The sequence below is a fragment of the Vicia villosa genome, linkage group LG5 (genome assembly GCF_029867415.1).
Source record: "Vicia villosa cultivar HV-30 ecotype Madison, WI linkage group LG5, Vvil1.0, whole genome shotgun sequence".
In the NCBI taxonomy this organism is placed as follows: Eukaryota; Viridiplantae; Streptophyta; class Magnoliopsida; order Fabales; family Fabaceae; genus Vicia; species Vicia villosa.
The window spans coordinates 119,921,713-119,931,584 of NC_081184.1; the positions used below are offsets into that span (position 1 = coordinate 119,921,713).

Sequence of the window (9,872 nt, forward strand, 5' to 3'; positions counted from 1 at the left end):
AAGTTGGGTAGTGTACATTCCACCAATCATATGATGCCATTTAATTTTGACATAATTAATTATTTATTAAATATTACAATTGATTGTTGTTTTCAAGGCATTTTACACAAGAGGTAACCTTACCCAACTTTTTAAGTTGGGTAGATAAGAATTCACCTTTATTATTATATTAATGTCTAGTTGGAGAACTCATTGAAAAGTACTACCATTGGAGATGCCCATTAATGTCTAGTTAGAGAACTCATGAATCAAATGACCATATATATGCCCATTTATTATTCTTAAAATTAACTCCACCCATTATCATTAGTTTTCCCTTATATTATATGATTTTTGATTAACAACAATACTTATTTTACATAATTTGCTCGAACTGTTCCCACAAAACAATTGAGATTATGAATAAGTTATGTACTACCAGTTTCCTGCTGTGAAAATGACTAGCAACTGTCATTATGCCTCAAATAAATTGAGTAGTTGATTGTTATTAGATGCAACATGAAAAAGAAAAGTCAACAATTTACTCTATCCTTTTATAACCTTGAGAGTAGTGTCACTTTGTACGTGTATATGTAAAGCCACGTGTCTACATATACATTTATTTGTCTGTATATGCATTTGATCATTCATTCATAAGCCCCATGCTCCTAAGAAAAAATCTAAGAAAAATTGCTTTCACAAACAGCAACTGTCAAAATACTAATGGCATTTAATGTGGGCATACCACCAGCAGTTGAAGTTATTAAATGTGTGCCTAAATTGGTGGTAAGTTGCAATCCAACCATACAACCGACCTTATTATCTTGAAACTATTTGGCCTCCATTCTTAAACTTGGGCCATCTATAAAAATGTGTGAGACCATCTAGGTATCATCATTCTATCTTGCATTCAGTTCATCTACTTCTCAATCTAGCTCTACTTTCACTTACAATTTCATTGGAGCTTTAAGATCATTTCCACCATGGAGTTTCCTCATTTGTCCATCTTTATAGCACTCAGTGTAAGCAACACTTTCCCAACTATCTTATAGCATCTGCTTAATATTTTTCTCACTTTATTTTTTAACTTTTAGTTCTTTTTATTATTTCATTTTCATCTCATAAACCCTAATATATGATGTGTATATATACATATGTTGTATTGCAGCTTACACTTGTTGTATCAACCAATGCTGTATTACCTCCTCAATTGTACTGGAAGTCCAAACTTCCCACTACTCAAATGCCAAAAGCCATCACAGATCTCCTCAACCCAACTGGTTAGTATAATTTTTTTTTTTTTTTATATAACACGAGTTCGAATCTTGACTGAAAAAATCGTTATCGAACTTTATTAATTATCTGATATGGCCTGTGAATATTATGATGAATCTACACACTCACTATATATGAATATGCAGATTGGACAGAAGAGAAAGGCACATCAGTAGCTGTAGGAAAAGGGTGGTGTCAATGTTGATGCAGCAAAACCAAAACCAGGAGGTACCGCGGTTAACGTAGGGAAAGGTGGAGTCCATGTTAATACAGGAAAAGGAAAACCTTCAGGTGGAACAGCGGTTAACGTTGGAAAAGGTGGTGTCAATGTTAACACGGGAAAAGGAAGAGGAAAACCAGTTCATGTTTCAGTTGGAAAACGTTCTCCATTTTTATACAATTATGCTGCAACAGCAACACAGTTAAATGATAAACCAAATGTAGCACTTTTCTTCTTAGAAAAGAGTTTGCACTATGGAACAAAGTTGAACTTGCAATTCACGAAACAACCTCAAACAACGAAGCAAAGTTCTTAACTAAAGAAGTATCTGATTCCATCCCCTTTTCATCAAACCAAGTGGAAAGCATCCTTAATAAGTTCTCCATCAAGAAAGGCTCAGAGGAAGCTGAAACTGTGAAGAACACGATAAGCGAGTGCGAAGAAAACAGCATCAGAGGAGAAGAAAAGCTTTGTGTAAAATCATTGGAATCTATGGTTGATTTCACTACTTCGAAACTTGGAAACAATGTTGAAGCTGTTTCAACAGAAGTGAAAAAAGAAAGTAGTGAGTTACAGCAATATGTAATAGCTAAAGGAGTGAAGAGATTGGGAGAGAAGAACCAAGCTGTTGTGTGCCACAAAGAGAATTATCCATATGCAGTTTTTTACTGTCATAAAACAGACACAACAAAAGTTTATTCAGTGCCATTGGAAGGTGTTGATGGAAATAGAGTTAATGCTATTGCTGTTTGTCACACTGATACCTCACAGTGGAATCCTAAACATTTGGCATTTCAAGTGCTTAATGTTCAAACCTGGAACTGTTCCTGTTTGTCACTTCCTTCCACAGGATCATGTTGTTTGGGTTTCCAAGTGATTATAAGACAAACAGTTTCATCACTTAATATCCATATAGGGTTATCTTTGAATAATGAATTACACAATATAGCAGCTACTTTAAAGTTTAAATTATGAGAGATGTATTATACAAGCAGTGTTTAATTATGTTATATGGTAACAAGTTTGTGTATGTCCATGTTTGTGCTTATTATGCTTAGCACTATGTATGCTCTAAATGGAATACAATATGCAATGAAGAGGCTTCTCTCATTTGCTTTAATTTGATGAAACCTTGTTGATTATGTTTTTTTTTTATTTTATTTTTTTTTATGTTATTATATTTAAAAAAAAAAAACACACACTTTTATATATATATATATATATATATATATATATATATATATATATATATATATATATATATATATATATATATATATATATATATATATATATATATATTCAACCGTCAGATTTAATAACGTTTAAGATTTAAAAGTTTTAAACAAAGAACACCTTACTCAAAGGAGATTATTAATATTTATATTTATTATTCATTATAAATACTTCAATTATATTTATTTTTATTTAAAATAAATATTATCTAAACTATAAATATTTTTCTAAACTAAAAGAATAAATTTAAAATAAACTTCTGAAAAATAATATTAAGTTTAAAATAATTATAAGTATAAATTATTTACTCATCTTCCTAATATTAAAAGTATTTTTTTATAAAATCATGTCATATAGTTTTAAAAAAAATCAATCTTAGAAAAATTAAATTATGATTCAAAGAGTGATGTTTTTTTTTTTTAAAAAAGATATAACTTAATTTTATTTTAAAAATATCACTCTTTAATTTTTTTTCATCACTCTTTAAATCATAATTTAATTAAGTAAACAATTTTAGCATTGTATCTCGTATTTAATAGAATCAAATTTTTTTACAATTTATTTTGATAAATGACTTTTCCTAACATACTATTTACACTAAATAAAACTCACAATATATTAATAACAATTTACTTATTGCTATAAATTATTATTAAAGTATTAACAATATTATTTTATTTTAAAATTAAGTCTAGAATAATTTATTTATGAAAATAAATTCTAAAAAAATATGATTCTATAAAATATGAGATACAAAGATAAAATAGTTTTTTAATTAAATTAATCTTTTAAGATTGATTTGTTTTTAAACTATATGACATAATTTTATATAAAAATAATTTTAATACTAGGAAGATGAGTAAAGAATTTGTGTTTTTGATTATTTTGTAACTAATATTATTTATAAGAAGTTTAATTTTGAAATTTTTTTTTTACTTTAAAAAATATGTATACTTTAAATAAAAATGCACTTCAAGTATATTTTATGATAATATCCTAAATAAATATTAAGTATATTTATAACGAATAATAATTACAATAAAATTATTAAGAATATTTCTTTTGAATTTATTTTTACAATTAATTTGGATAAATAACTTTTCTAAACATACTATTAAAACTAAATAAAACTTACAATATATTAACAACAATTTAATTATTGCAATAAATTGTTATTAAATATTAAAAAATCTATTTGGTTTTAAAATTAAGTCTTTAATAATTTATTTAAGAAAATAAGTTCTAAAAATAATATGATTCTATAAAATACGACATATACAATGTTAAAATAGTTTTTAAGTTAAATTATTTTTCTAAGATTGGTTTTTTTTTAAACTGACACAATTTTATATAAAAACCATTTTAGTACTAGGAAGATGAGTAAAGAATTTGTGTTTTTTATTAATTTGAAACTAATATTATTTTTCAGAAAATTTATTTTGAATTTTTGCTTTTAGTTTTAAAAAATATTTATAGTTTAAATAAAAAAAAAATTACATATGAAGTATATTTTTGGTAAGAATCTCTTTTTGTAGAATTTTTAAATAATAAGTGTATCAGAAAATGATTGAGTTAGGCATTCTTTATATAAAAATTTTAAATTTTAAACGTTTATTAAATCTGACGGTTAATAATAATAGTTCTCGTTTCTCACAAAAATATCAGTTCTCACCGGATACGCTCCCATATATATATATATATATATATATATATATATATATATATATATATATATATATATATATATATATATATATATATATATATATATATATATATTTGTCATTCTTTATACATAAAAATATACTATTTTTATTATCGTTTGATGAGTGCTATTAACGATTGAGATTTAGTGCAAGACTTTAAGACTTATACCTGATGTCAATTGATTCTGACTCTCTCTCTCTCTCTCTCTCTCTCTCTATGTATATATATATATATATATATATATATATATTCAAATCATGTTGAAGCCCAATCAAGATCATCCAACGTATATAGTCAGCACACGTGACATTTAAGGTATACTTTTATGATCTTCACTTTTCAATCTATTCATCTTGTACTTTGTAACAGACTTGGACGTTGGAGTGTTAACCTTACTTGTCCAGTCCGCACCATCGTTCCAGAGATCTACATCACCCATTATAATGTCTTACATCGCCAATTAACACCAATTCTATTTCCGTAACGAAATAGACTCAATTACTAACTTGAGAGTTGAAATGCTAATTAAGCTTGTAGGTTCACACCCACGTTCAACCTATCCGGAGACTTACACCCCAACAACAGGAGTTCACGACCCCAATTTACTTTTCACCCTGATTCTTATATGGAACAATGTCTCGTTTATTAAATAGGGGCCGACCTTTGAAACACATGGCCTTATGTGCAAAAGAGGTGGTCTATTGACACACGTGCAATTGTAGGTGTCGTGGCGGAAAAATTGAGATTAAGTTATTAAGTAACTTAACTTGCAAAGCAAGAGTCACCATCAAACTTTTTCTTTGTAAATTAAAAGGCACAAGGTGGCATGGATGTAGTAAAAGGTCTCTTCGAGAGGAACAAAGCTCGGTTGAGAGCCAGTGTGGCTGCTACTTCTTCTTTTGCTCTTACTTAACATGGGTGTTGTACGTGGGACGATGGGGATCTACTTGCAACTCAATCTTCATTGGCCTTGTTTGGAAAAGACACAACTTCCTCCACCGAGCCAGATAAGGGACGGAAGACCGAATTTTAGCCTTTGTAAATAACACCAAAAGAGGTCAAGAGTTGGATTCCTTCCAGGATAAAAACTCAGGAAAAATGTTTAGTTGTCTAATCATTCCCTGTCGGGCCTGCTTTACTCGACATAGAAGTTTCGTCTGCCCTCTTTAAAATACCCGTTGTTTTTCAAACCAATGTATCTTTTACCTCGTAGGTAGCACAAGCTTGTATACCTGTGAAGAATCTTGCTTACCTTGGGAATATTCCCGGTGTGAAGAGGATGGAGTTAGTCTCGGAGGTTACCTTCTATATGTTACGTAGTTCCTCTCTGATGTCTATGGCGGTCATGGGTCAGGGAGTAGTTTTGGCCAGATAAAATCCTTCCAAGGAAGAGATATATAGAAGGGTAAGTATGACGTGGTCGTCCATGATCGGACCTAACTCCAAGAGAAGTTGTCTATCCTCTAAAATAGATGGCTAATATTTTGACCTTTAGAAGGAGGTGAATACTCACGGCACTTCTTATTCTCTGTCATTCTTTGAGGCTAAATAAGAGGCTCTCTAAGAGACAAAGACTTCTTTAATGAATTTTACCTCTTGGGTGACTATGTTTGGATATGCCCTTCAAAATGAGAATGATTCATAGGTTAAAGAGCGTGAGCCTCACAAGGAGAAATTGAAGATGCTCGAGAGGAGGCTTGATGCCCCTCAAGTTTATAAATATAGACTCCCTTTCTCATTTTAAATCATCCAGAATACAAAATTGTGTTTTGACACCCACTCTCTCTATCTCTAAATTTTATTTTAACTTTCTCTCACTAGTTCTTATAGTCATATGCTTTTGTAAGGAAAGTATAACTTATGAATGAGGTCATCATTTTAATTATGAAAGAGTAGAACTGTATAAATTCACCAAGGTAACTATGTTTGTAAACCTTGGTTGAATATTGTCCAAATAGAGATTATATATGTAGTTGTAAGTTAAACACGTTTAAAGCTTATTGTCGTGGATTGTGTGATCACTTCATAATATATATATATATATATATATATATATATATATATATATATAGGTTGAGGATTATCTAGTTTTGACAATCTTTCCTTGGTTCTTGATTGGTTGGATATTATTTGATATTAAAAATTTTCTAGGTTTGAGATCAGTCGGGTTAAAATCGCAAAGGTTATTGGTTATATCATGTTAAACCAAAATTGAACTTAGATATTCGAAACTTCAAAACTAATCGCTACAAGATCCGTTTTCGTGGAGATAAGACTAATTGCTTCAATCTACAGTTGGGAAGGAAGCTTGGCCACTTCATTTTCAACAAGTTATTAGAGAAAAGTCGATAACACCCATATCATTTGCCTTATGATATTTTGGTTGTAGGACAACCACAATTTTCTTGTATAAGGGGGCTCGTGAGTCTTTCCTACTAAAAGCTCTCCAGTATTATTGGAAACTCTTAAGACCAAGTATTGGGGAGAGGAGTAGGTCCTTTTTATTTTTGACTGAACCTCTATAACTCTCTGTGTTCTCTTTCTTCCTTTACCTTTTTAAGTTCTCCACTTTAAATATTTATTTTCCGCTACTCACAATTAGAAAGTGTTTTCAAACTCTAATTAAATATGCCAAAAGTTTTTAAAACCATATTTTTCCAAATCACATAATGCAACCCCTCTTGTGTGTGAAGTCTCAAGTTCAACATTTGTATGTGAGTGTGTGTGTGTGATGTAGGAGTGGTTGTAAGTATGATGCTTTCCACCATGGTCGAGCGACCGTGATTATAAACTAGGTAGTGTGCTACATATCACAACGGTTATTTTAAATAACCGGTATGATATTCTTAGTGATACCTAACCAACGCATACCATTTAACAACAGTTGTGCTAAACAGCCGTTAAGATATACACACTGAGTTTATTATAAATTATGTGGAATTCTTATTTCGTTAATGCTCATTAAACATATAACATTTCAATCTGACCTAGAACATTATAATATGACAAATTAAATTATATTAAAAAAACAAGTTACACCGATCAATGTTAGACAATATTTCTTCAGCCCATTATCCATATTTTTCTCTTTAACGTTTATATTTTGTTTCATTGCTCCTACTAGTTCTTCAACTTCCCCTTCTTAACCTCTGATTCATTTTGCAACCTATTATTTACTTATAAAATAAAATTAATGGTGAAGGAAGGGGAGGTTGAAGAACTACAAACATTAAACAAAATTCTAACTCTTAAAGAGAGAAATGCAGACAATAGACTAAAGAAATCTTGTATAACATTGATCAATTTAATTTGTTTTATAATATAACTTAATATCTCATATTATAATTTTGTAATTCAATTTAAAAAGTTTTATATTCGGTAAGAGGTTTAAAAAACGCTCAAATCACATAAGATATAATAAACTTATCTATTAAACAAAACCTTAACAACAACATAGAAGATACAACAAACAACTCTTAATAACAACAAAATCATCAACAACATACTATAATCTACATACAACATACAACATTTATTACCAACAAAAAATAACTTTTATCAACCATAACAACAATATATTAACTCATAAAATATTTCACAAAACGTATCAGTCCCATAATGGCATCCACGATAAAAAGAGTATGAAGCTGAAGTGAGAGCAACAAAGTTGTGTTAAATTTGAATGCATGTCATTTTGGGTCTTCCACACAAGTTTGCAGCGTTCACTTTACCTTCATCCTTGTTAAATTTTTTTTCTTCATATATAGCAACAAGTCAAAACTAGCAGAAAGTTCACTCATGTTAAGTTATACACATTATATTATCCTACAAACATTGTGCAAGTAACAAAGCATCAAAGTAAAATCCAGAGGTCTCGAATGAAGGTCTCAAAGTCCTAAGTCTAGAGGTCCAAATACTCCAAGCATATGATAGTAACCATAGTCTAGAAGAAGAGCCTCAAGTCTTTTAGGATTTAAGTTCATTATTAATGTCTTAAAACACAAATAAAAAGAAGGAGTCCAAATGGTCAAAAAGAAAAAGAGCATAAGCATAAACATGATGATGAATGAGGTATTATAAAATTAAAGCACAAAATAGTAAAAGAGGCATAAAAGAAAGTTAGAAGTTAGTAATTAGTGTTTAGTGTTAATTGCCAAAATTAATGATCAATAATGATTGAATAATGAACTTGGGTCAAAGTTGATGAAATAATGAACTTAGGTCAAAGATATTGAACCAATTGTCAAATAATCAATCATCGTTGGGCTTATAAACATAAGTTTAGGCCACAAATGATAATTTTCCAATACGGGAAAAATTTAGCGTCATGTTAAGCAATCACCAAGTAACTTATATGTTTAAGAACAAGAGAAATGATTTATGGGATCATTCTCCAAAGACTTGCAACACACGTAAAATAACAATTAAAAACAAGATTGAGATTGAGATGAAGAGGGAGGTGTCATACCCCAATTTTTGACCCTAAGATCATACATCATTTGCATTTCAATCATCAATCAAGATCACAACCTTGAGGTATCATTTTTCCTTTGAGGGGAACCATCGAGCATTTCTAGCTTTTTATTTGTTTTATACTAACCCAAATACCAAAAACATTGCTTTATTTCTTTGTAGGCTCTTGTTTTGTAGGTACCAAGCCAAGACATGCAATAAACAAGGCATTTTTCATGTTTTGGACTGATGAAATCGATTTCCCTACTGGGTAAATCGATTTCCCTGCAGCAATCTTCAACAAAATCACATTCTGGACAGCATGAAATCGATTTCCCTCCTGGGTAAATCGATTTCCCTAGTGTATTTTGCGCCAAATTCTCTTCTGGAACAGAGTGAAATCGATTTCACTCCTGGGGAAATCGATTTCCTTCAGGCGAAATTCAAAAAAAAATTGAGAGGGAAGCTTGATTTGATCTTGGCACCTATTTTCTTTGACCATCTTTGTCATTTCACCAATTTTCCACCTCATCAAAATAATTCTCTTCATTAAACCCACTTAAACCCCATTTTACCACTTTTTACCATTTAATTGCCACTTTAATCACCAATTAAACACAAGCTAATTACCAAATGCAAAAAGACCAAATTGCCACTACTCTTGCTCCAACTCTATAAATAGAGCCCTCTACTCTCTCATTTCTCAAGCTTTTGAGAGCCAAAAAACCCCTTGCAATTTCTCTCCTCATCCCTACCAAATTCACCAAAGCTCTTTGTTCTTTCATAAAGTTTGTGAGTCACATCTTGAACCTCACAAACTTTGAGCTAAACCACCATCTATTTCACTCTTTTTTCTTCAATTGTTGAGAGATCAAGATTTGTGTTGGTGATTCTTGAAGTAGATCTAAGTTTTGTTCAAGATTTGGTAATTTTCTTCATCCTTTTTGTATATCATGATGTAGATCTTTGTTGCTTGTGTGTGATGCATCTTTGATGCTATATT

At 30.2% G+C, this 9,872-nt stretch overlaps 1 pseudogene; it reads left to right on the forward strand.

The window, feature by feature from the left end:
* Window positions 1-799: 799 nt before the first annotated feature.
* On the forward strand, window positions 800-2,604 carry LOC131607144 (BURP domain protein RD22-like; annotated as a pseudogene).
* The last annotated feature ends 7,268 nt before the right edge of the window (window positions 2,605-9,872 follow it).